Source organism: Scyliorhinus torazame, chromosome 1 (genome assembly GCF_047496885.1).
Source record: "Scyliorhinus torazame isolate Kashiwa2021f chromosome 1, sScyTor2.1, whole genome shotgun sequence".
Classification (NCBI taxonomy): Eukaryota; Metazoa; Chordata; class Chondrichthyes; order Carcharhiniformes; family Scyliorhinidae; genus Scyliorhinus; species Scyliorhinus torazame.
Genome location: NC_092707.1, coordinates 360,145,001 through 360,169,772, shown reverse-complemented (window position 1 = coordinate 360,169,772; position 24,772 = coordinate 360,145,001).

Genomic DNA, 24,772 nt, shown 5'->3' with positions numbered 1-24,772 from the left:
TACACCACCTCCCTTACCATCCACTCTGTCCTTCCGAAAGGTTTGATACCCTCGGATATTTAACTCCCAGTCGTGACCATCCTTTAACCATGTTTCAGTAATGGCCACTAAATCATAGTCATTCACGATGATTTGCGCCATCAACTCATTTACCTTATTCGGAATACTACAAGCATTCAGGTAAAGTACACTTATGTTGGCTTTTTTACCTCTGTTCTGAATCTTAACACCTCGATCAGTAACCTCTCTAAAGTTATATTTCCTCTTTTTTTTTAATAAATATTTTATTGAAAATTTTTGGTCAACCAACACAGTACATTGTGCATCCTTTACACAACATTATAACAATACAGATAATAATGACCTTTTTTATATAAACAAAAAACAACAAATAAATAAATATTAAATAACAAAAATGAAAACTAGCCCTAATTGGCAACTGCCTTGTCACAGGCTATACCCCCCCCCCCCACCCCCATCCCTCCCCCCCCCCCCCCCCAAGTCCTGGGCTGCTGCTGCTGCCTTCTTTTTTCCCCCATCTATCTTTCCGCAAGATATTCGACGAACGGTTGCCACCGCCTGGTGAACCCTTGAGCCGACCCCCTTAGGACGAACTTAATCCGCTCTAGCTTTATGAACCCCGCCATATCATTTATCCAGGTCTCCACCCCCGGGGGCTTGGCTTCTTTCCACATTAGCAATATCCTGCGCCGGGCTACTAGGGACGCAAAGGCCAAAACATCGGCCTCTCTCGCCTCCTGCACTCCCGGCTCTTGTGCAACCCCAAATATAGCCAACCCCCAGCTTGGTTCGACCCGGACTCCTACTACTTTTGAAAGCGCCTTTGTCACCCCCACCCAAAACCCCTGTAGTGCCGGGCATGACCAAAACATATGGGTATGATTCGCTGGGCTTCTCGAGCACCTCGCACACCTATCCTCCACCCCAAAAAATTTACTGAGCCGTGTTCCAGTCATATGTGCCCTGTGTAATACCTTAAACTGAATCAGGCTTAGCCTGGCGCACGAGGACGACGAGTTTACCCTGTTTAGGGCATCTGCCCACAGCCCCTCCTCGATCTCCTCCCCTAGCTCTTCTTCCCATTTCCCTTTTAGTTCGTCCACCATAGTCTCCCCTTCGTCCCTCATTTCCCTATATATATCCGACACCTTACCATCCCCCACCCATTTCTTTGAGATGACTCTGTCCTGCACCTCTTGTGTCGGGAGCTGCGGGAATTCCCTCACCTGTTGCCTCGCAAAAGCCCTCAATTGCATGTACCTGAATGCATTCCCTTGGGGCAACCCATATTTCTCGGTCAGCGCTCCCAGACTTGCGAACTTCCCGTCCACAAATAGATCTTTCAGTTGCGTTATTCCTGCTCTTTGCCACATTCCATATCCCCCATCCATTCCCCCCGGGGCAAACCTATGGTTGTTTCTTATCGGGGACCCCCCCAATGCTCCGGTCTTTCCCCTATGTCGTCTCCACTGTCCCCAAATCTTCAGTGTAGCTACCACCACCGGGCTCGTGGTGTAGTTCCTCGGTGAGAACGGCAATGGGGCTGTCACCATAGCCTGCAGGCTGGTCCCCCTACAGGACACCCTCTCTAATCTCTTCCACGCCCTCCCTCCTCCTCTCCCATCCACTTACTCACCATTGAAATATTAGCGGCCCAATAATACTCACTTAGGCTCGGTAATGCCAGCCCCCCCCTATCCCTAATATGCTGTAAGAATCCCTTCCTCACTCTCGGAGTCTTCCCGGCCCAAACAAAACCCATGATGCTCTTTTCTATCCTTTTAAAAAAAGCCTTCGTGATCACCACCGGGAGGCACTGAAACACAAAGAGGAATCTCGGGAGGACCACCATCTTAACCGCCTGCACCCTCCCTGCCATTGACAGTGCTACCATATCCCATCTCTTGAAATCTTCCTCCATCTGTTCCACCAACCGCGTTAAATTTAGCCTGTGCAATGTGCCCCAATTCTTAGCTATCTGGATCCCCAGGTAACGAAAGTCTCTTGTTACCTTCCTCAACGGTAGGTCTTCTATTTCTCTACTCTGCTCCCCTGGATGCACCACAAACAGCTCACTCTTCCCCATGTTCAATTTATACCCTGAAAAATCCCCAAACTCCCCAAGTATCCGCATTATTTCTGGCATCCCCTCCGCCGGATCCGCCACATATAGTAGCAGATCATCCGCATATAAAGATACCCGGTGTTCTTCTCCTCCCCTCAGTATTCCCCTCCATCTCTTGGAACCTCTCAGCGCTATCGCCAGGGGCTCAATCGCCAGTGCAAACAGTAATGGGGACAGAGGACATCCCTGCCTTGTCCCTCTATGGAGCCGAAAATATGCCGATCCCCGTCCATTCGTGACCACACTCGCCACTGGGGCCCTATACAACAGCTGCACCCATCTAACATACCCCTCTCCAAAACCAAATCTCCTCAACACCTCCCACAGATAATCCCATTCCACTCTATCAAATGCTTTCTCGGCATCCATCGCCACTACTATCTCCGTTTCACCCTCTGGTGGGGCCATCATCATTACCCCTAACAGCCTCCGTATATTCGTGTTCAGCTGTCTCCCCTTCACAAACCCAGTTTGGTCCTCGTGAACCACCCCCGGGACACATTCCTCTATTCTCATTGCCATTACCTTGGCCAGGACCTTGGCATTCACATTTAGGAGGGAAATTGGTCTGTAGGACCCGCATTGTAGCGGATCCTTTTCCTTCTTTCAGAGAAGCGATATCGTTGCTTCAGACATAGTCGGGGGCAGTTGTCCCCTTTCCTTTGCCTCGTCACACGGGATCAGGGGTGAACTGGCAAGGTGGATACAGAACTGGCTAGGCCATAGAAGGCAGAGGGTAGCAATGGAGGGATGCTTTTCTAATTGGAGGGCTGTGACCAGTGGTGTTCCACAGGGATCAGTGCTGGGACCTTTGCTCTTTGTAGTATATATAAATGATTTGGAGGAAAATGTAACTGGTCTGATTAGTAAGTTTGCAGACGACACAAAGGTTGGTGGAATTGCGGATAGCGATGAGGACTGTCAGAGGATACAGCAGGATTTAGATTGTCTGGAGACTTGGGCGGAGAGATGGCAGATGGAGTTTAACCTGGACAAATGTGAGGTAATGCATTTTGGAAGGGCTAATGCAGGTAGGGAATATACAGTGAATGGTAGAACCCTCAAGAGTATTGAAAGTCAAAGAGATCTAGGAGTACAGGTCCACAGATCACTGAAAGGGGCTACACAGGTGGAGAAGGTAGTCAAGAAGGCATACGGCATGCTTGCCTTCATTGGCCGGGGCATTGAGTATAAGAATTGGCAAGTCATGTTGCAGCTGTATAGAACCTTAGTTAGGCCACACTTGGAGTATAGTGTTCAATTCTGGTCGCCACACTACCAGAAGGATGTGGAGGCTTTAGAGAGGGTGCAGAAGAGATTTACCAGAATGTTGCCTGGTATGGAGGGCATAAGCTATGAGGAGCGATTGAATAAACTCGGTTTGTTCTCACTGGAACGAAGGAGGTTGAGGGGCGACCTGATAGAGGTATACAAAATTATGAGGGGCATAGACAGAGTGGATAGTCAGAGGCTTTTCCCCAGGGTAGAGGGGTCAATTACTAGGGGGCATAGGTTTAAGGTGAGAGGGGCAAAGTTTAGAGTAGATGTACGAGGCAAGTTTTTTACGCAGAGGGTAGTGGGTGCCTGGAACTCACTACCGGAGGAGGTAGTGGAGGCAGGGACGATAGGGACATTTAAGGGGCATCTTGACAAATATATGAATAGGATGGGAATAGAAGGATACGGACCCAGGAAGTGTAGAAGATTGTAGTTTAGTCGGGCAGTATGGTCGGCACGGGCTTGGAGGGCCGAAGGGCCTGTTCCTGTGCTGTACATTTCTTTGTTCTTTGTTGTTTGTTAAAGGTCCTCGTCAGTACCGGGGCGAGCAAATCCAAATACTTTCTGTAAAATTCAACTGGGAATCCGTCCGGTCCCGGGGCCTTTCCCGTCTGCATGTTCCTAATTCCTTTCACCACTTCTTCTACCGTGATCTGTGCTCCCAGTCCCACCCTTTCCTGCTCTTCCACCTTGGGAATTTCCAGCCGATCCAAAAAATCCATCATTCTCTCCCTCCCATCCGGGGGTTGAGCTTCATACAATTTTTTATAAAATGTCTTGAACACTTCATTCACTCTCTCCGCCCCCCGCTCCATCTCTCCTTCCTCATCCCTCACTCCCCCTATTTCCCTCGCTGCTCCCCTTTTCCTCAGTTGGTGTGCCAGCAATCTGCTCGCCTTCTCCCCATATTCATACTGTACACCCTGCGCCTTCCTCCATTGTGCCTCTGCAGTGCCTGTAGTCAGCAAGTCAAATTCCACATGCAGCCTTTGCCTTTCCCTGTACAGTCCCTCCTCCAGTGCTTCCGCATATTGTCTGTCCACCCTCAAAAGTTCTTGCAGCAACCGCTCCCGTTCCTTACTCTCCTGCTTCCCTTTATGTGCCCTTATTGATATCAGCTCCCCCCAAACCACCGCCTTCAACGCCTCCCAGACCACTCCCACCTGAACCTCCCCATTGTCATTGAGTTCCAAGTACTTTTCAATACATCCCCTCACCCTTAGGCACACCCCCTCATCCGCCATTAGTCCCATGTCCATTCTCCAGGGTGGGCGCCCTCCTGTTTCCTCCCCTATCTCCAAGTCTACCCAGTGTGGGGCATGATCCGAAATGGCTATAGCCGTATATTCCGTTCCCCTCACCTTCGGGATCAATGCCCTACCCAACACAAAAAAGTCTATGCGCGAATAGACTTTATGGACATAGGAGAAAAACGAGAACTCCTTACTCCTTGGTCAACTGAATCTCCACGGGTCCACACCTCCCATCTGCTCCATAAAATCCTTAAGCACCTTGGCTGCTGCCGGCCTCCTACCAGTCCTGGACTTCGACCTATCCAGCCTTGGTTCCAACACCGTGTTAAAGTCTCCCCCCATTATCAGCTTTCCCGTCTCTAGGTCCGGGATGCGTCCTAGCATTCGCCTCATAAAGTTGGCATCATCCCAGTTCGGGGCATACACGTTTACCAAAACCACCATCTCTCCCTGTAATTTGCCACTCACCATCACGTATCTGCCCCCGTTATCCACCACTATAGTCTTTGCCTCGAACATTACCCGCTTCCCCACTAATATAGCCACCCCCCTGTTTTTCGCATCCAGCCCCGAATGGAACACCTGCCCCACCCATCCTTTACGCAGCCTAACCTGGTCTATCAGTTTCAGGTGCGTTTCCTGTAACATAACCACATCTGCTTTAAGTTTCTTAAGGTGTGCGAGTACTCGTGCCCTCTTTATCGGCCCGTTGAGCCCTCTCACGTTCCACGTGATCAGCCGAGTTGGGGGGCTTCCCACCCCCCCCCCCCCCTTGCCGGTTAGCCATCATCTTTTTCCAGCTTCTCACCCAGTTCCCACGCAGCTGTATCTCCCCCAGGCGGTGCCCCCCCGCCCATCCTCTCCCGTACCCACTCCCCCTTTCCCCAGCAGCAGCAACCCAGTAATTCCCCCCTCCCACCCCCCCCCGCTAGCGTAATTACTCCCCCCATGTTGCTCCCAGAAGTCAGCAAACTCTGGCTGACCTCGGCTTCCCCCCCCCCGTGACCACGGCTCGCACCGTGCGACGCCCCCTCCTTCCTGCTTCTCTATTCCCGCCATAATTATCATAGCGCGGGAACCAAGCCCGCGCCTCTCCCTCGGCCCCGCCTCCCATGGCCAACGCCCCATCTCCTCTCCCACCCCACCTCCCCCCATCACCACCTGTGGGAGAAAGAAAAGTTACCATACCGCAGGATTAGAACATAAAACCCCTCTTCGCCCCCCCCATTCGCCCCACCACTTTGTCCAAACGTTCTTTTTCATAATCCACTCATTCCAGTTTTTCTTCTACAATAAAAGTCCACGCTTCATCCGCCGTCTCAAAGTAGTGGTGCCTCCCTTGATATGTGACCCACAGTCTTGCCGGTTGCAGCATTCCAAATTTTATCTTCCTTTTGTGAAGTACCGCCTTGGCCCGATTAAAGCTCGCCCTCCTTCTCGCCACCTCCGCACTCCAGTCTTGATAAACGCGGATCACCGCGTTCTCCCATTTACTGCAACGAGTTTTCTTCGCCCATCTAAGGACCATTTCTCTATCCTTAAAACGGAGGAATCTCACCACTATGGCTCTGGGAGTTTCTCCTGCTCTCGATCCTCGCACCATAACTCGGTACGCTCCCTCCACCTCCAACGGACCCGTCGGGGCCTCCGCTCCCATTAACGAATGCAGCATCGTGCTCACATATGCCCCGACGTCCGCCCCCTCCACACCTTCAGGAAGGCCAAGAATCCTCAGGTTGTTCCTCCTTGCGTTGTTTTCCAGTGCCTCCAACCTCTCCACACATCGTTTCTGGTGTGCCTCCTGTATCTCCGACTTCACCACCAGGCCCTGTATATCGTTCTCATTCTCGGCTGCTTTCGCCTTCACGACCCGAAGCTCCTGCTCCTGGGTCTTTTGTTCCTCCTTTAGCCCTTCGATCGCCTGTAGTATCGGGGCCAACAACTCTTTCTTCATTTCCTTTTTTATCTCCTCCACGCAGCATTTCAAGAACTCTTGTTGTTCAGGGCCCCATATGAAACTGCCACCTTCCGACGCCCTCTTGGTTTTTGCTTGCCTTCCTTGCCGTTGTTCCAAAGGATCCGCTGCAATCCGGCCACTTTCCTGTCCTTTTTCCATCCATGTCCAGGGGGAACACCCTCCTGGTTTACCGCACGGTGTTTTTAGCTGTTAAAATTGCCGTTGGGGCTCCTCTCAAGAGCCCAAAAGTCCGTTTCACAGGGAGCTGCCGAAACGTGCGACTCAGCTGGTCATCGCCGCACCCGGAAGTCGTTATATTTCCTCTTAGCCTTTCTCCTAATTTTCCTTGTCGTTGAACCCATATCTTCATGTAACAACCTGCCGCTTACCATTAATGTTTTCACTTCCCGTTTTATTTCTTTTAGTATTCCTGGTCCTATTCACTGAGCTCCCCTCAGTCACTGTACCTTGTACTGTCGCCCTTTTTGATTTTTGACTATGGCTTCTCTGCCTTACACTTTTCCCCCTTACTGCCTTTTATTTCTGTCCCTGTTTTACTACCTTCCAACTTCCTGCATCGGTTCCCATCCCCCTGCCACATTAGTTTAAACTCTCCCCAACAGCTCTAGCAAACACCCCCCCAGGACATCGGTTCCAGTCCTGCCCAGGTGCAGACCGTCCGGTTTGTACTGGTCCCACCTCCCCCAGAACCGGTTCCAATGTCCCAGGAATTTGAAACCCTCCCTCTTGCACCATCTCTCGAGCCACACATTCATCCTCTCTATCCTGACATTCCTACTCTGACTAGCTCGTGGCACTGGTCACAATCCTGAGATTACTACCTTTGACGTCCTACTTTTTAGTTTAACTCCTAGCTCCCTAAATTCAGCTTGTAGGACCTCGTCCCGTTTTTTACCTATATCGTTGGTGCCTATGTGCACCACGACAGCTGGCTGTTCACCCCCCCCCCCCCAGAATGTCCTGCAGCCGCTCCGAGACATCCTTGACCCTTGCACCAGGGAGGCAACATACCATCCTGGAGTCTCGATTGCGTCCGCAGAACCGCCTGTCTATTCCCCTTACAATTGAGTCCCCTATCACTATAGCCCTGCCATTCTTCTTCCTGCCCAGCTGCGCAGCAGAGCCAGCCACGGTGCCATGAACCTGGCTGCTGCTGCCTTCCCCTGGTGAGCCATCTCCCTCAACAGTATCCAAAGCGGTATATCTGTTTTGCAGGGAGATGATCGCAGAGGACACCTGCACTGCCTTCCTACTCTTGCTCTGTGTCTTTTGGTCACCCATTTTCTAACTCCCTCAGTACCTTTCACCTGCAGTGTGACCAACTCACTAAACGTGCTATCCACGATGTCCTCAGCATCGCGGATGCTCCAAAGTGAGTCCATCCGCAGCTCCAGAGCCGTCAAGCGGTCTAACAGGAGCTGCAACTGGACACACTTCTTGCACGTGAAGGAGCCAGGGACAGTGAACGTGTCCCTGAGCTCCCACATCGCACACGAGGAGCATGACACGGGTCTGAGATCTCCTGCCATGTCTTAAACCTTCGGTTAACTTCAACAACTACAATTTCAACAAAAAAAACAACAAAGAAAAAATAAATAAAGAGATCAATGAAAAGAAACAGAAAAACAGAAACTCTACTTACCAGTCACTTACCAGGGATAAAAAGCACTTCCTCCCCACTCAGCTTCGAATTCCCACCTAGATTCAAATTTCCAAACTCACTCTTAGCTGTGTCTCACTCCTGGCTCTGTCTTCTCTGGCTCACTGGGAGTGAGTTTACAAGTTGCTCTTTTTAAACTGTCCTGAATTGACTCCCCTCCCCCACCTGCTTTTAGATCAAGGTAGATTTAAGTGACTGACACTTAACTGCCAACCAGTTATGTGAGCGGGTGGGTGGGGCAGGGGGTGGGTGGTGACAACAACAAAAACAAAATACATGAAACCATAAACATAGTGCAAAAGCCATTTACCTCTCATACAGGTTCCACCCTTATTGACCCCCTACTCTAATCTAAACCACTCTCTCCCCCCCCCCCCCCCCCCCGTCTGCTGACTATTAATTTCCCGCAAAGAAGTCGATGAACGGTTGCCACCTCCGGGTGAACCCTAACAGTGACCCTCTCAAGGCAAACTTGATTTTCTCCAAACAGAGAAAGCTAGCCATGTCCGATAGCCAGGTGTCCGACTTCGGGGGCTTTGAGTCCCTCCATGCTAATCGTATGCGTCTCCGGGCTACCAGGGAAGCAAAGGCCAGAACATCTGCCTCTTTCTCTTGGATTCCTGGGTCTTCTGACACCCCAAAAATCGCCACCTCCGGACTCAGCGCCACCCTTGTTTTTAACACCGTGGACATGACATCCACAAACCCCTGCCAAAATCCCCTAAGCTTCGGACATGTCCAGAACATGTGGACATGGTTCGCCGGTCCTCCCGCACATTTTGCGCACCTGTCCTCCACCCCAAAGAATCTGCTCATCCGGGCCACCGTCATGTGAACCCAGTGAAGAACCTTAAATTGTATCAGGCTGAGCCTGGCACCTGATGCAGACGCGTTGACTCTACTCAATGCATCTTCCCATAGACCATCCTTTATCTTACCTCCCAGCTCCTCCTCCCACTTGCTCCTTAGCTCCTCGGTCTGCATCTCCTGCGACCCCATGAGCTCCTTACAAATGTCCGAGACGCTCCCTTCTTCTACCCTCCCTCTGGAAACTACCCTGTTCTGAATCCCCCTTAGCGGTAGGAGTGGAAAGGTTGACACCTGTTTACGAAGGAAGTCCCGCACCTGCAGATACCTGAATTTGTTTCCCCTCGCCAACCCAAACTTGGCGTTTGCGTTTGCCCTCATACTCTGAAAGCTCCCCTCTTTGAACATATCCCCCATCCTCTCAATCCCCGCTCTCCACCATAACCGGAACCCCTCGTCCATACTCCCCGGGGCAAACCGGTGATTATCACAGATTGGGGCCCAGACCGATGCTCCCACATGCCGCCTCCACTGGCCCCAAACTCTCAGGGCCGCCACTACCACTGGACTGGTGGAGTACCGTGCCAGCGGGAACGGCAGAGGCGCAGTTACCAACGCCCCCAAACTGGTGCCCTTACATGAAGCCGCCTCCATACGCACCCATGCCGATCCCTCCTCCACCACCCACTTCCTGATCATGGCTATATTCGCCGCCCAGCAATAGTTACTAAAATATGGCAGCATCAGCCCGCCCTCTCACCGACTGCGCTCAAGCATTACCTTCCTTACTCGTGGAGTCTTGCACGCCCAGACGAAGCCCGTGATCACTCTGTTGACCCGCTTAAAAAAGGATCGCGGAATAAAGATGGGGAGACACTGAAATACAAACAGGAATCTCGGGAGGACCGTTATCTTCACCGTTTGCACCCTCCCAGCCAGTGACAATGCAAGCGCGTCCCATCTCCGAAAATTGTCCTTCATTTGGTCCACCAGCCGGGCCAGATTTAATTTTTGCAGCTGGTCCCATTCCCGCGCCACTTGGATGCCTCGGTCTAAAGCTTCCCTTAACTAACGTAAATGGCAGCTCTCTCAGTCGCCTCTCCTGGACCACAAACATCTCACTCTTTTCCATATTAAGCTTATACCCCGTAAACCGGCCAAATTCTCCGAGAGTCCTCATGATTTCTTTCATCCCCTCTATTGGGTCCGAAACATACAGAAGCAGGTCACCCACATAGAGCGAAACACTGTGCTCCCCCCCCCCCCCCCCCCCCCCCCCCCGCCCCCGGACCAGCCCTCTCCAACCCCTCTCCATCCATTGCGATCACTACCTCCGCCTCCCTACCTTCCGGGGCATCATTATCACATTTAACAGCCTCCTTCCATTGGCCACCAACTGCCTGCCCTTAACAGACCCCATCTGGTCCTCCCCAACAACGTCCGGCGCACAATTCTCGATCCTGGAGGACATGATTTTGGCCAGCAACTTGGCATCTACATTCAACAGGGAGATCGGCCTCTAGGACCCACACAGCTCCGGGTTCTTGTCCCGCTTAAGAATCAGCGAAATCGTTGCCTGTGACATCGTCAGGGGCAACACCCCTCTTTCCCTTGCCTCATTGAACATCCTCAACGACACCAGCCCCAATATGAATAAAGAACAAAGAAAATTACAGCACAGGAACAGGCCCTTTGGCCCTCCCAGCCTGCGCCGATCCAGATCCTTTATCTAAACCTGTCTTCTATTTTCCAAGGATCTACTTCCCTTCGTTCCCCGCCCGTTCATATATATGTCCAGATGCATCTTAAACGATGCTATCGTGCCCGCCTCTACCACCTCCGCTGGCAAGGCGTTCCAGGCACCCACCACCCTCTGCGTAAAAAGCTTTCCACGCACATCTCCCTTAAACTTTCCCCCTCTCACCTTGAAATCATGACCCCGTGTAATTGACACCCCCACTCTTGGTAAAAGCTTGTTGCTATCCACCCTGTCCATACCTCTCATAATTTTGTAGACCTCAATCAGGTCCCCCCTCAATCTCCGTCTTTCCAACAAAAACAATCCTAATCTACTCAACCTTTCTTCATAGCTAGCACCCTCCATACCAGGCAACATCCTGGTGAACCTCCTCTGCACCCTCTCTAAAGCATCCACATCCTTCTGGTAATGTGGCGACCAGAACTGCACGCAGTATTCCAAATGTGGCCTAACCAAAGTCCTATACAACTGTAACATGACCTGCCGACTCTTGTACTCAATACCCCGTCCGATGAAGGCAAGCATGCGGTATGCCTTCTTGACCACTCTTATCGACTGCGTTGCCACCTTCAGGGTACAATGAACCTGAACTCCCAGATCTCTCTGTACATCAATTTTCCCCAGGACTCTTCCATTGACCGTATAGTCCGCTCTTGAATTAGATCTTCCAAAATGCATCACCTCGCATTTGCCTGGATTGAAGTCCATCTGCCATTTCTCTGCCCAACTCTCCAATCTATCTATATTTTGCTGTATTCTCTGACAGTCCTCCTCGCTATCTGCAACTCCACCAATCTTAGTATCATCTGCAAACTTGCTAATCAGACCACCTATACCTTCATCCAGATCATTTATGTATATCACAAACAACAGTGGTCCGAGCACGGATCCCTGTGGAACACCACTAGTCACCTTTCTCCATTTTGAGACACACCCTTCCACCACTACTCTCTGTCTCCTGTTGCCCAACCAGTTCTTTATCCATCTAGCTAGTACACCCTGAACCCCATAACGACTTCACTTTTTCCATCAACCTGCCATGGGAAACTTTATCTAACGCCTTACTGAAGTCCATGTACATGACATCTACAGCCCTTACCTCATCAATTAACTTTGTCACTTCCTCAAAGAATTCTATTAGGTTTGTAAGACATGACCTTCCCTGCACAAAACCATGCTGCCTATCACTGATAAGCCTATTTTCTTCCAAATGTGAATAGATCCTATCCTTCAGTATCTTCTCCAACAGTTTGCCTACCACTGACGTCAAGCTCACATGTCTATAATTCCCTGGATTATCCCTGCTACCCTTCTTAAAAAAAGGGACAACATTAGCAATTCTCCAGTCCTCCGGGACCTCACCCGTGCTCAAGGATGCTGCAAAGATATCTGCTAAGGCCCCAGCTATTTCGTCCCTCGCTTCCCTCAGTAACCTGGGATAGATCCCATCCAGACCTGGGACTTGTCCACCTTAATGCCTTTTAGAATACCCCAAACTTCCCCCTTCCTTATGCCGACTTGACCTAGAGTATTTAAACATCCCTCCCTAGCCTCAACATCCATCGTGTCCCTCTCCTTGGTGAATACCGATGCAAAGTACTCATTAAGAATCTCACCCATTTCCTCTGACTCCACGCATAAATTCCCTCTTTTGTCTTTGAGTGGGCCAATCCTTTCTCTAGTTACCCTCTTGCTCCTTATATACGAATAAAAGGCTTTGGGATTTTCCTTAACACTGTTAGCCAAAGATATTTCATGACCCCTTTTAGCCCTCTTTATTGCACGTTTGAGATTTGTCCTACTTTCCCGATATTCCTCTAAAGCTTCATCAGTTTTAAGTCGCCTAGATCTTATATATGCTTCCTTTTTCATCTTAGCTAGTCTCTCAATTCCACCCGTCATCCATGGTTCCCTAATCTTTCCATTTCTATCCCTCATTTTCACAGGGACATGTCTGTCCTGCACTCTAATCAACCTTTCCTCAAAAGACTCCCATATTTCAAATGTGGATTTACCCTGAAACAGCTGCTCCCAATCCACATTCCCTATCTCCTGCCAAATTTTGTTATATTTGGCCTTTCCCCAATTTAGCACTCCTCCTTTAGGACCACTCTCGTCTTTGTCCATGAGTATTCTAAAACTTAAGGAATTGTGATCGCTATTTCCAAAGTAATCATCAACTGAAACTTCAACCACCTGGCTGGGATCATTCCCCAATACCAGGTCCAGTATGGCCCCTTCCCGAGTTGGACTATTTACATACTGCTCTAAAAAACTCTCCTGGATGCTCCTTACAGATTCTGCTCCATCTACGCCTCCAACAGTACATGAGTCCCATTCAATGTTGGGGAAGTTCAAATCTCCCATCACAACCACCCTATTGCTCCTACATTTTTCTATAATCTTTCTACACATTTGTACCTCTACTTCACGCTCGCTTTTGGGAGGCCAGTAGTAAAGTCCCAACAATGTTACTGCACCCTTCCTATTTTCTTAGCTCTACCCATATTGCCTCAGTGCTCGAATCCTCCATCGTGCCCTCCTTAATCACAGCTGTAATATCATCTCTGACCAGTAATGCAACTCCTCCACCCCTTTTACCTCCCTCTCTATTCCTCCTGAAGCATCTGTACCCTGGGATATTTAGTTGCCAGTCTTGCCCTTCCCTCAACCAAGTCTCAGTAATACCAATAACATCATATTCCAGGTACTAATCCAAGCCCTATCTTCATCTGTCTTACCTGCTACACTTCTCGCATTGAAACAAATGCACCTCAGACCACCTGTCCCTTTGCGTTCATCATCTCTTCCCTGTCTCCTCTTCCCCTTAGTCACATTGAGTTTATTATCTAGTACCTTACTGGCTTTAGTTGCTGCCTCTTTACTGACCTCTAACTTCCTAATCTGGTTCCCATCCCCCTGCCACATTTGTTTAAAACCTCCCCAACAGTGTTAGCAAAAGCACCCCCTAGGATATTGGTTCCAGTCCTGCCCAGGTGTAGACCATCCCATTTGTAGTGGTCCCACCACCCCCAGAACTGGTTCCAATGTCCCAAAAATCTGAACCCCCCCTCCCTCCTGCACCATCCCTCAAGCCACGTACTCATTCTGACTATTCTTAAATTTCTACTCTGACTGTCTCGTGGCACTGGCAGCAATCCTGAGATTACTACCTTTGAGGTCCTACTTTTTAATTTATCTGCTAACTCCCTAAATTCTGATTGTAGGACCTCATCGCGTTTTTTACCTATATCATTGGTGCCTATATGCACCACGACAACTGGCTGTTCATCCTCCCCCTTCAGTATGTCCTGCAGCCGATCTGAGACATCCCTGACCCGTGCATTCGGGAGGCAACATACCGTTCGGGAGTCTCGTTTTCGACCACAGAAATGCCTGTCTACTCCCCTTACGATTGAATCCCCTATGACCATAGCCCTGCCAGTCTTTTTCCCGCCCTTCTGTGCAGCAGAGCCAGCCACAGTGCCATGAGCCTGGCTACTACTGTCTTCCCCTGGTGAGTCATCTCCCCCAACAGTATCCAAAATGGTATACCTGTTTTGGAGGGAGATGACCACAGGGGACACCTGCACTGCCTTCCTGCTCTTTCTCTGCCTTTTGGTCACCCATTCCCTCCTCAGGGATGCTCCAAAGTGAGTCCATCCGCCGCTCCAGAGCCGTCATGCGGTCTAACAGGAGCTGCAGCTGGACACACTTCCCGCACATGAAGGAGTCAGGGGCATCGGCCGCGTCCCTGAACACGCACATTGAACAAGAGGAGCATAACATGGGTCTGGGATCTCCTGCCATTTTTACACTCCCAACAGTAAGTTTAAAAAAGAAAAAAAATTTACTCCCCTTCTCAGCAAGCACTCACTCAGCAACCACTGCGCCCCCCACGATAACACCTCAGGGAAAAGAAAAACTACTTACCAGTCACAGCCAATCACTTACCTGCAGGCTGTGATGTCACGGTTCAACCTCTTTGTACTTCTACCTGTCCTTGGGTCTCCCACTTGATCTTTACTCGGCTAGGATCCTTACAGTGATTGTCTTTTTTTTTGGTTCGAGGAGGATGTAGAGAGGGAAACGCTGAAGAAGTGTTTTGGGTTTAACTGTCACTTGACAACAGCTCCTCCATAAACCACCTTTTGGATGCAGTGATCGCAATGCGCGGATGCAAATTTTCCCCTCAACGGCAGCTCTGCTCTACTGCCCTCTGCTGGATGCTTGCCTTGACTTGAACACCTAGGGTGTCTTGCTCAGGTACACTTTCTGGATGCAGTGACCGCAATGCACAGCTGCAAATTTTCCCCGCAACTGCCAATCAGCTCTACTGCCCTCTGCTGGATCCCCGAGAACTTTTTATAAAACTCCACTGAGTACCCGTCTGGACCCGGGTCTTACCCGCCTGCATGGCCTTCAAGCCCTCCACTATCTCCTCCAGCCCGATTGGGGCCCCCAGCCCTTCTACCCGCTCCCCGTCCACCTTTGGGAAATTCAGTCCCTCCAAGAAGCGCCTCTCCGGCCTTGTAGCGGGTTCCGACATGTACAGCCTGCTGTGGAAATCCCAAATGCCTTATTCACCCCTACTGAATCACCAACCAGGTTCCCATCTCCATCCTTTACTTTCCCTATCTCTCTAGCTGCCTCCCTCTTCCATAGCTGCTGTTCAAGCATTCTGCTGGCCTTCTCTCCATGTTCATAGATCGCCCCCCTCGCCTTTCTCAACTGCTCCACCGCCCTCGCTGTGGTCAGCAAGCTAAACTCCGCCTGTAACCTCCGCTGTTCCCTCAGGAGCCCTGCCTCTGGGGTCTCAGCATACCTCCTATCAATCTGTAGTAACCCCTTTACCAGTCGGTACGTCTCTGCCCTGTCCACCTTCTCCCTATGGGCCCAGATCGAGATCAGCTCCCCCCTGACCACTACCTTCAGTGCTTCCCACACCACCGCTGCTGAAATGTCCCCCGTGTCATTGACCTGCAGGTAGCTCTGAATACATTTCCTCAGCCGCTCGCTCATCCCTTCATCCATCAAAAGTCCCACATCTAACCTCCAGTGCGGGCGCTGGTTACTGTCTTTACTAACCTGCAGGTCAACCCAGTGCGGAGCATGGTCTGAGATTGTGATCGCCGAGTACCTCGTGTCCACCACCCCAGCCAGCAAGGCCCTGCTCAAAATAAAGAAATCAATCCGGGAATACACTTTATGCACGTGTGAATAGAAGGAGAACTGCTTCACCCTCTGCTGCCCAAATCTCCATGGATCCACCCCCCCCCCCTCCCCCCCTCCCCCCCACATCAGCTCTTAGTTCCTTAGCCATTGCTGCACCCTGCCTCCAGGCCAGGGTCCATAACTGTGTTGAAGTGCCCTCCCATGACCAGTCTGTGCAAGTCCAGGTCCGGTATCTTCCCCAGCATCCTCTTTATAAACTCCACATAATCCCAATTTGCCGCATACACATTTACTAATACCACCTACACCCCTTCTAGCTTCCCACTGACCATAATGTACCGACCTCCCACATCCAAGACTATTTGACCCGCCTCAAACACCACCCGCTTATTGATCAGAATTGCGACCGCTCTAGTCTTTGAATCTAGTCCCGAGTGAAAGACCTGACTAACCCAGCCTTTCCTCAGTCTAACCTGGTCCGTAACTCTAAGGTGCGTCTCCTGTAACATTACCACCAACAATCCCCTAAGCTGCACGAAGACATGTGCCCTTTTGACCGGCCCATTTAACCCTCGAACATTCCAGTTGATCAGCCTAGTTGGGAGGCTCATTGCCCCTCCCCCCTCAGCCGATCAGCCATCCCCTTATTTCGGCCCGCTCCAGCTCCGCACCTCCACCGGTCCATCCCCAGGCAGCCCCCACCCCCAACCTCCTCTCTGTCCCTCAGCCCAAATCCCTCCCTCGACAGCAGAACATTCAACCCCCCTCCCCCCCCCAGTAACAACACCCTGTAATCCAACCCCTTTACAAAACCAAACATATGTCCCCCCCCCACCACTGCGCTTCCGAGAGCTAGCTCGACCAGCTAGCCTGGTGGCCCCCATCCCTGGCGCCAGATAGTCTCCCACCTATTGTTCCTCCTCTCTCCCCCCCCCCCCCCTCATACAAACAAACTCCAACATCAAACAATCCCCACACAATTGCCCAACAGAAAAACACCAAGATCAAAACACGCACCCCCCCCCATCCCCCAAAAGTGCAAATGAAAACCTTAACTCACTCAGCTCTACCGCTGGTTTCAAATCAATGCAAACGGCATCACAAACATCTTCCATAAAACGCAAAACGAGAAACTTTTTACAAAATCAGAGAAACTAAAAGAAAAAACAAAAACATGAATGTTGCAGCCAAGTTCAAAAGTTCTCAATCGATCACCAGCCCTTTCTTTTTCACAAAGTCCAACGCGTCTTCAGGCGACTTGAAGTAGAAGTGTTGATCCTCATGCGTGACCCAGAGAAGGGCTGGGTATAACAGTCCAAACTTCACCTTTTTCTTAAAAAGGATTGACCGGATCTGGTTGAAGCCTGCTCTCCTCCTGGCCACCTCTACACTCGCGTCCTAGTAAACCCGCAAGATGCTATTGTACCACTTACAGTTCCGTGTCTGCTTGGCCCACTGTAGAATGCGCTCCTTATCTGAGAACCTGTGGAATCTCACCACCATTGCCCTTTGGGGGTCTCCCATTCGCGCTGCCTCGAGAGTGCTCTGTGAGCCCTATCCACCTCAACGGCTGGGAGAACGCCCCATCCCCCAGCAGCTTCACAAACATGTCTGCGATGTATGCCCCAGCGTCCCTTCCTTCGGACTCCTCCAGGAGCCCGACGATTCTTAGGTTCTGCCGGCGGGACCTATTTTCTAGGTCCTCCACCTTCTCCAGGAGCTTCTTCTGCTGGTCCCTCAGCATCCCCACCTCCAGCTCCACTGCAGTCTGATGTTCCTCCTGCTCAGCCAGCACCTTCTCCACCTTCTGGATCGCCCGATCCTAGGCATCCAATCTATGCTCCAACCGCTCAATCGACTCTTTTATCGGGTCCAAGCAGTCCCGTTTCTGCGTTGCAAAGCCTTCCTGAATGACTTGCATCAGCTGCTCCATAGACTGCTGGGTCGACAAGCCAGAGGTCCGAACCTCCGCCATGCTGTCTTCTTTTACAGCTACAGCCCAAGCCTTCTCTATCTTTTTGTTTCTGCCCTTACGAACACTTCTAGTCCTTCTCTCCATGCACCAAAGTGGGAATTCAGTAAACAAATGCCACTAACATCCGTTTCACAATTCAAGTCCGGTAGAAAAACGGGGGAGAGGTCCAAAAGTCCAACCAGAGCGGGAGCCACCAAATGTGCGACTTACTCCTTGTGAATCTCTGGAATTCCTTGCCCAGTGAAGCAGTTGAAGCTCCTTCTTTAAATGTTTTTAAGAAAAAGATAGATACCTTTCTAAAGAATAAAGGGATTCGGGGATATGGTGTACGGGCCGGATAGTGGAGCTGAGTCCACAAAGATCAGCCATGATCTCATTAAATGGCGGAGCAGGCTCGAGGGGCCAGATGGCCTACTCCTGTTCCTAGTTCTTATGTTCTTGTGTTCTTATAGCCGTCACCGGAAGTCCTGGGTGACCCATTTGAGAGGAAAGAGGAAGCCATATAAAATAACCTGATAAAGGTTTCTCATGTGCAATAAGTCTGGAGCTCCGTGGATCAGTGAACCTGTGTCAGCTCTCTGAATGAGCTTCCCAACTTAGTGAAGCCCATTCTCTATACTCTCGCCTTTTTAAATCTTGTTGTTCAAATACTTACATTTTAAAAGCTCCACTGCTTTCCAGCAAGGCTTTTTCATGACTCAACAATCCCCTGCATCTGGGTGGCATGGTGGTTAGCACTGCTGCCTCACAGCTCCAGGGTCCCGGGTTCAATTCCGGCCTCATGTGACTGTGGAGTTTGCACTTCCTCCCCATCTCTGCGTGGGTTTCCTCCGGTTGCTGCGGTTTCCTCCCACAGTCCAAAGATGTGCAGGTTAGGTGGATTGGCCAAGCTAAATTGCCCTTAGTGTCCAAAACGTTAGGTGGTGTTACTAGGTTACGGGGCATGGGCTTAACTAGGGTGCTCTTTCCATGGGCCGGTGCGGACTCGATGGGCCGAATGGCCTCCTTCTGCACTGTACATCCTATGATCTGACCTGTAAATTGTGCCCTCTTACCAAATCATTGACATTATCAAAACCTTCAGAAGAATATTTGAACATCACCAACAGTTTTTTTTTTCTTGACCTTCTTCCTTTAATGGAGAGAAAAACTTTGCTCATCACAATAAAAATTCATTTTTGTTATGACAATGAATCTCTTTTGTAACCACTGCATGGTCTTGAGATCATGTCAGAAATGTAGGGCGCGATTCTCCGCTCCCGCACCGGTTGGGAGAATCGCCTGGGTCGCCAAATTTTCCCGCGATGCGGTCCGACGCCCTCCCGCGATTCACGGAAGCGACCAGATCGGCACAATCGCGTTTTGCGCGGCGCGCTACAGTGAATCGCCCGAGACAGCCAAAATGGCGATTCACCGGTACCCCCGCGATTCTCCGGCCCGAATGGGCCGAGCGGCCTACCCAAAATGGCGGGTTCCCCCCCGGCGCCATCCACACCTGGTCGCTGCCGGCGGGAACAGCGCGGGAACGCTGGGGGGGGCGGCCTGTGGGGGGGCGAGGGGGGATCCTGCACTGGGAGGGGCCTCAAATGGGGTCTGGCCCGCGATCGGTGCCCACCGATGGTCGGGCCGGCCTCTCTGAAGGAGGACCTCCTTTCTTCCGCAGCCCCGCAAGATCCGTCAGACATCTTCTTGTGGGATGGACTCGGAGAGGACGGCAACCACGCATGCGCGGGTTGGCGCCGGCCAACACGCGCATGCGCGGGTGATGCCAGTTATGCGGCGCCGGCCGTGTCATGTATGCGGCGCCGCCTTTACGCGATGCCAAGGCCTGGTGCGCATAAATGGGCCATTATCGGGCCCAGAATCAGCCAGGATAGGGGCCGTTTTGTGCCGTCGTGAACCTCGACGGCGCGAACACTCTGCCTCAATTTCGGAGAATCCCACCCAGGATGCTCAAAACTGAACACACTATTCCAACTGAATCTTACCCAATGGTTTGTGTACATTTCACATTATTTGTTTGCTTTGTACTTTTATGCCTTTTAAAAACCTGTGATCTGATTTAAACAAATTTGTCAATTTTCAAAGATGGTCTCTCTACTCCTGTATTCCTGTCAGGTTTTACTATTTTGTGTGCCTTGGGATGTTTTACTGTGTCAAAGGTGTTATATAAATGGAGGTTGATGTTGTCTATAGTTCCTCGTTATTCATGCTTCCAAAATTTATCTTCGCAGCATTGAACATCATCCAGTATCCATCTGCCCAATCCGTTAATCAAGTTGCTTACTGTACATTGTTCACCGGGGTGCTTATTTGTGTCATTTGAAAACACTGATACTGTGCTCAAATCCAGATCATTTGTAACATTAAGAAAGGCCTTGGAATGCACTATTTATATCCCTCTAATTGAAAAACATTCACAAATCACCAGCCTTTTTGTCTGAACTTTAATGAAATTCTCATGCTTGTTGCCACAGTTCCTTTGAAACTATGTGCCTTAATTTCATTTAAAATATCTTTGCAGCACTTCATTAAATTATTTTTCAAAATCTTATAAACAATATCCACTGCTTTTCCTTTACCAATATTCTCTTACTTCAGTAGGGATGACCAACTTGCCTTTCACTAATCCATATTATTTATTTTGACTTGTTTAGGCATCCTATCTTGTCTTTTGATCTCCGGAAGTTTACCCACAGTGCTGTGATACTGAGCCATTCAATACATAAGGTCCTAGCTTTGTGGAACAATTGATCTCAGTTAGAACAGCAGTGTTTTTTTATCAATCAGCCTCAATATCCCATGCAATATAAAATCATAGCATCCTTACAGTGCAGAAGGAGGCCTTTCGGCCCATCGAGTCTGCAACAACCCTCCAAAGGAGCACGCTACTTCGGCCCACGCCCCCACCTTATCCCCACAACCCCACCTAACCGTTGGACGCTAAGGGGCAATTTAGCATGGCCAATCCACCGAACATGCACATCTTTGGACTGTAGGAGAAAACCTACGCAGACACGGAGATAATGTGCAAACTCTACACAGGCAGTCACCCGAGGCTGAAATCGAACCCAGGTCCATGGCGCTGTGAGGAAGCAGTGCTAACCACTGCCACCATGTCACAAGTATAAAATCCCGGGGGCGGGATTCTCCAATCCCGCGGCAGAGTGTCCACGTCGTCGTAAACACCGTCGCGTTTTATGACAGCGTGAAAGGGCCGCTCCCACGAATAATTCTGGCCCCTCCAGGGGGCCAGCGCGGCGCGAACTCAGCGCCGCGGAATCCGTGCATGTGCAGTTGTGCCGGAGCCAACGAGGACATGCGTAGTGGCACCAGCGCCAACGCACGCATGCGCAGAGGCCTCCTTCAACTAGCCGGCCCCGATGCAACATGGCGCAGGACTACAGGGGCCGGCGCGTAGGAAAGGAGGCCCCCATCCACAGGCCGGCCCGCCGATTGGTGGGCCCCGATCGTGGGCCAGGCCACATCGGAGACCCCCCCAGGGTCTGACCCCCCCGCCCCAAAATGCCGCCAACTGACCCTTACACGCCGATGTCCCGGCGGCCCAGAGCAGGTTAGAACGGCACCGGCAGGACTCGGCTCTTTTCTTACGGCCGCTCGACCCATCCGGGACGGAGAATTGGTGGGCCGGCTGCGTAGAGCAGCCCACGGCCGGTGCCGCGCCAACCGCACCGGCGCCAATGGCGCCGATTCTCCGCTCTGCGGAGAATTGCGTGCCGGCGCCGTGGCACAATTCGCGCGGCCCGCCGGCGATTCTCCGACCCGGCGCTTGGTCGGAGAATCCCACCCCGGGTTTCCTCACCTGATTGTGAAATCCAGTAATTCTGCTGAATGTGTACTTGTTGGAACTTCAAGTGAGAAGAGGATTATCCTTAGTTGTGAAATCTCCCAAGGCAAAGTCATTCTGCTACTTACTTTCCAACTCAAATGCGAAGATTCCCAAACTGAACCAGACTAATTCAAACTTCAACAGCCTGCTTGACCCTGAGCTCAGCTTCTGATCCTGTATCGTCTCCATCAAAAAGACTGCTTCCTTTTACCCCTGCAATATCACCCGTCTCCATCCTTACCTTAGTCCAAAGCCCATTGGTAGCGAAAGCACATCCATTGGCTGGATTTTATTTGGGTGGGATGTTCGTTCTGCTTACACCCCGGGTAGAGAAGTTGGTCGGTTCAGCTGCCCCACAGTAATGATACACTGGGGGTGGCCTTAATTACCTGAGATTGTTACTTGCAACCCTGAAGTCCCACCCTTGAGAGCTGCTGGCCGATCTGTTTAGTGGGCAACTGTGTAGTCCCAATAGCGCCAGAACTCAGTAGTGGATGCTGCTGGGATTAAATCCAGTCCCCAGGAAGAAGACAACCGGGATGCTGGACTCTGCTGAGGGTTTCTTTGGGGGGATGTGGTCTTGGATCCTGGGGAGGAGATGGGGATAGGGAGTTTGGCTTTTGGAGGCTGGCAAGGTGCACAATAGGCACCCCACCCCCAAGGGAGGTTCCTCCCTTCTGACCTTTTCACCAAAGCTGGTGAAAAGGTGGGCTGTTCACTACCCACCTGTATTATGGCCGTGGAGGTGGAATCAGCCTCGTATTTGGCCTGTCAGTTAAGGGCCTCAAAAGGTACAAGGGCGGGCAGGCTGAATGATTTCTTACCTACCCACCGTATAATGAGGGACAACTCAGGAGTGGACAGCAATGTAGTGGGCTAACCACCTGCCCTATTTTACATGCCCCTTCCCAACAAAAAAAAAGGCCAGTGGGGAGCTGTAAAATTCACCAGATGTCTTTGTCACATCTGGACTCAACCATTACAATGTATTCCTGAATTTTTACAGTGTTTGCCATATTAAGGGTTAGCAGGATCAGAAATTTGGGTGGAACTGGTTCCACTGGGCCACCATATTGTTGGGCAGCACTAAGGCTTTCTGAAGGAGTAAGGGTAGTCTGTTCTTGCATCTTATTTTGCTGCTCATCCTAAATTGCTCTTGAGATGGTGGTTGGGAGCTGCCTTCTTGAACTGCTGAAGTTCATGTGACGTAGATATAGTGTTGTTAGGGAGGGAGTTCCAGGATTTTGACCCATTGACTGTGAAGGAACAATTTTAAAGTTCCAAGTCAGGATATTTAGTGATTAGGAGTAGAGCTTGAAGATGGCGGCAATCCTATGCATCTGCAGTCCTTGTCCTAGGTGGGAGGGATCACAAATTTGGACAATTTTTTTGTAGGAGCTTTGGAAAGTTGCTACAGTGCATCTTGTAAATAGAACACATTGCTGCCACTATGTTGATGGTGGAGGGAGTGGAGTGGTAGATGGGGTGCTGATCTCAAAAGCATTGAGTGTTGTTGGAGCTGCACTTATCCAGGCAAAAGGAGAGTATTCCATCAAACTCCTAACTTCTGGCTTGTACGTGGTGGACAGGCTTTAGGGCGACAGACGGTGAGTCTCTACCTGCTCTTGGCAGTGTTTAGATGCCTGGCCCAAGTTTCTGGTCAATGGTAACCTCCAGGAAGTTGATGGGAGGATATTCAGTAATCGTAATGCCATTGAATGTCAAAGGAAGATGGTGAGAATCGCTCTTGTTGAAAATGGTTATTGTCTGGCACTTGCACGGTATGAATGTCATACTTGCTGCTTATCAGCTCAAACCTGAATACCGAGGTCTTGCTGATTGCGGGAAGGAATTGTGTAATGTTCTGAAATGTTGTGAATGGTACTGAACACTGTGCAATAATCATCAAACATTCCCACTTATGATAAAGATGAAGCAGCTGACAACAGTTAATCCTAGGACCCTACCCTGAGGAACTCTTGCAGTAATGACCTGAGCTTGAGATGATTGGCCTCCAACAACCACAACCATCTTCTTTTGTGCTAGGTTTGAGTCTAGCCAGTAGAGAACTTTCCCCCTGATTCCCATTGACTTCAATTTTGCTAGTTCCACACAAAGTTAAATGATGCTTTAATGTCAAGAGCATTCATCAACACCTCACCTCTGAAATTCAGCTCTTTTGGACCAAGGTGTAAGGTCTGGAGCCCAGTGGTCCTAACGGAACTAAAACCAAGCATTGGGAATATTTTATCGCTGAGTAAATGCTGCTTTCTAGCACTGTCAATGACATCTTCTGTGATTTTGCTATGATCGAGACTGGTGTGGGGTGGTAATTGTTTGCACCCGTTGACATTTGGCTCCATAGATTTTCTTATTTATTCCCCTCCCATATAGCAGGCAACCTAGTTGTACTAATTGTGGTGAGGGTGCCCATTCACTTTTAAGTAAATATCTTGGCCTTAGGAATTACAAACAATCCATTGGTTTCTCTCTGCTGTTTACTTATTTTAATCTATCCTCTGCTGTAGGGGCAATTGTAATAATAACCTTTATTAGTGTCACAAGTAGGCTTACACTGCAATTAAGTTACTGTGAAAATCCCCTAGTCACCACACTCTGGCGCCTGTTTGGGTACACTGAGGGGGAATTCAGAATGTCCAATTCACCTAACAAGCACGTCTTTCGGGACTTGTGGGAGGAAACCGGAACGCTCGGAGGAAACAGGAACGCTCGGAGGAAACACACGCAGACATGGGGAGAATGTGTAGACTCTGCACAGACAGTGACCCAAGCCGGGAATCGAACTTGAGACCCTGGCGCTGTGAAGCAACAGTGCTAACCACCTTGCTACCATGCTGCCCAGAATTAAAGACCAGGGACAAGGAAGAGGA